Raw genomic sequence first — 3,834 nt, forward strand, 5'->3', positions numbered from 1 at the left:
ACACACACACACACGCACACACACACACACACACACACACACACACACAATACATCTATCGAAACAGGGAGATTGCCTGAGGCATGGAAGACAGCAAATGTAGTCCCAATCTTTAAAAAAGGAGACAGACATGAAGCATTAAACTACAGACCAGTGTCACTGACATGTATAGAATGCAAAATCATGGAGAAGATTATCAGGAGAAGAGTGGTGGAACATCTAGAAAGGAATGATCTCATCAACAGCAGCCAACATGGTTTCAGGGACGGGAAATCCTGTGTCACAAACCTACTGGAGTTCTATGACATGGTGACAGCAGTAAGACAAGAGAGAGAGGGGTGGGTGGATTGCATATTCTTGGACTGCAAGAAGGCGTTTGACACAGTTCCACACAAGAGATTGGTGCAAAAACTGGAGGACCAAGCAGGGATAACAGGGAAGGCACTACAATGGATCAGGGAATACTTGTCAGGAAGACAGCAGCGAGTCATGGTACGTGGCGAGGTGTCAGAGTGGGCACCTGTGACCAGCGGGGTCCCACAGGGGTCAGTCCTAGGACCAGTGCTGTTTCTGGTATTTGTGAACGACATGACGGAAGGAATAAACTCCGAGGTGTCCCTGTTTGCAGATGACGTGAAGTTGATGAGAAGAGTTCAGTCAATCGAAGACCAGGCAGAACTACAAAGGGATCTGGATAGGCTGCAGACCTGGTCCAGCAACTGGCTCCTGGAGTTCAATCCCACCAAGTGCAAAGTCATGAGGATTGGGGAAGGGCAAAGAAGACCGCAGACGGAGTACAGTCTAGGGGGCCAGAGACTACAAACATCACTCAAGGAAAAAGATCTTGGGGTGAGTATAACACCACGCACATCTCCTGAAGCGCACATCAACCAAATAACTGCTGCAGCATATGGGCGCCTGGCAAACCTCAGAACAGCATTCCGACATCTTAATAAGGAATCGTTCAGGACCCTGTACACCGTGTACGTTAGGCCCATATTGGAGTATGCGGCACCAGTTTGGAACCCACACCTAGCCAAGCATGTAAAGAAACTAGAGAAAGTGCAAAGGTTTGCAACAAGACTGGTCCCAGAGATAAGAGGTATGTCCTATGAGGAGAGGTTAAGGGAAATCAACCTGACGACACTGGAGGACAGGAGAGATAGGGGGGACATGATAACGACTTGCAAAATACTGAGAGGAATTGACAAGGTGGACAAAGACAGGATGTTCCAGAGACTGGACACAGCAACACGGGGACACAGTTGGAAGCTGAAGACACAGATGAATCAAAGGGATGTTAGGAAGTATTTCTTCAGCCACAGAGTAGTCAGGAAGTGGAATAGTTTGGGAAGCGATGTAGTGGAGGCAGGATCCATACATAGCTTTAAGCAGAGGTACGATAAAGCTCATGGTTCAGGGAGAGTGACCTAGTAGCGACCAGTGAAGAGGCGGGGCCAGGAGCTTGGACTCGACCCCTGCAACCTCAACTAGGTGAGTACAACTAGGTGAGTACACAAATAGGGGCCAGGATATGTGATTCGACCCCTGCAACCACATATAGGTGGGTACACACACACAAGGCCAGGAGCTATGAATCGATCCCTGCAACCACAGTTAGGTGAGTACACACACACACACACACACGAGCTGTGAATCAACCCATACAACCACATATAGGTGGATACACGCCCACACACCAGGCCAGGAGCTATGAATCGACCCCTACAACCACATATAGGCGGGTACACACACATACACAAACACACACACACACACACACACACACACACACACACACACACACACACACACACACACACACACACACCAGGCCAGGAGCTATGACTCGATCCCTGCAACCACAATTAGGTGAGTACACACAAATTTTCCAACATGTGGTCGACTTCCACGAACCAAAAACCCACAGATTTATATCCAGAAAACGCATTTATATATATAACTTTGCAGACTAACAGCAGCCATTACTCTATGTAGAAAGACAGGGAGGTGGACAGGGCAACAAATTACTCCTGACAAACTTAACCTCAGCTGTTGTCACGCTACAGGTTTTAACTTCGAAATATCTGACCACTGCCTGGGATTAGGGGGCAAGGGTGCCTTGATGCCGGCCAAGGGTGCCTTGATGCCGGCCAAGGGCTCTTGATAATGGAAACTGGAGCTTTCTTCATCTCTCCCTCTCTCTCTCTCTCCTTCTATCTCACTTGATATGCCCTTGTTCGACGCATCTTACCCAAGGACTGATATACACTTGTTAAGGTACAAGAACGTATGTGCAACTAATGCCACGTTTTATTATGGCAACGTTTCGCTCTCCAGAACCTTTGTCAAGCTAGAGAGCGAAACGTTGCCACAAAATATCTCATTAATGGCTCGTGTGTCCCTTTACAAAACATATTGGGGGTAATTCTAATCCAGAAAGACTTTCACACACACTGGCTTGTATAGACTGTTCTCGGGGGAGAGTATGTCTGATTATCTGTTGGTGGTCTGGCGTGTCTGCTCGGTGTCTGAGGAGAAATGCAGACACTGTGTCTGCTCAAGACAGACTCTCTCACTCTCTCTCGTACTCTGGAGAACAGAAGGAAAGTCCCTCTAGAGAAGAGTAGTTGTAATTCTTTGTATTATGGTTCTTCTCTTCAAGTGGACCAAGGTCCTCTCTTCAGGGGACTCAAACATCAAGGCTCCTCTCTTGAAGGAAAGCAAGGCACCTTTCTTCGAGGGAATCAAACATCAAAGCTTCTCTCTTGAAGGAAAGCAAGGCACCTTTCTTCGAGGGAATCAAACATCAAGGCTTCTCTCTTGAAGGAAAGCAAGGCACCTTTCTTCAAGGGAATCAAACATCAAGGCTTCTCTCTTGAAGGAAAGCAAGGCACCTTTCTTTCTTCTAGGGAATCAAACATCAAGGCTTCTCTTTTCAATTAGACCAAACATCAAGGAAGCCAAACATCAAGGCTCCTCTTTTCAAGGGAACCCAAGAACTGCAACAGCCAAATCCACTTCAGTAAATAAACAAAACAAAGTCGGTCCCAGAGCAAGAACTCTCTCAACACAGGTCATAGATCAACAAAGGAACGTCACATGCGCAGATCAAACTTCAGCCATATTTCAACACATTCAAAAAGAGAAAGAATATCACACTCACAACATGAACGGGGACGCCGACACACACAAAACAGAGCGCCGCTACTAACGAAATGTGGTAGACTCAATGCTCGTTGGTTCCGGACTCAATTCTGAGTGTGTTTAAGAGGGGTAACCAGGTGAAGTTTTAAAATACGAGTACAACATCGATTTTCCGGACACTGATGGTCCAGAACCATACAAGTTTACGAGCAGGAGCTTGAAATTCCCGCGGCAATGTATTTACCACCAAACTGTACGTCACTTATCCAACCCCAAGACCAAGGAATACAGTGCTCTCTGAAGGTAGAAAAATCATTAATCCGGAAAGGAGTTGGAACCAAAGGTCCGGAAAATCGATGTTATACCTGTACTCATAGAGTCAGTATCTATACTCAGTGGTCACTTTATTAGGTAAACACTTCTAGTACTGGGTCGGATTCCCCTCCCCCAGAACGGCCTGAGTTAAGGTGGCCCGTGGCCTGGTAGGCAAAGTTCTTGCTTCACATGCTGAGGGTCCGTGGTTCGATTCCCGGCAAGAGTGGAAATAATGGGCGTGTTTCCTTACACCTGCTGTCCATGTTCACCCATTAGTAAAATGGGTACCTGGGTTAGTCGACTGGTGTGGGTCGCATCCTGAGACAAAATTGACCTAATTTGGTCGAAATGTTCAGCCTTAACCAGCGACTT

This window comes from Cherax quadricarinatus, chromosome 67 (genome assembly GCF_038502225.1).
Source record: "Cherax quadricarinatus isolate ZL_2023a chromosome 67, ASM3850222v1, whole genome shotgun sequence".
NCBI lineage: Eukaryota > Metazoa > Arthropoda > Malacostraca > Decapoda > Parastacidae > Cherax > Cherax quadricarinatus.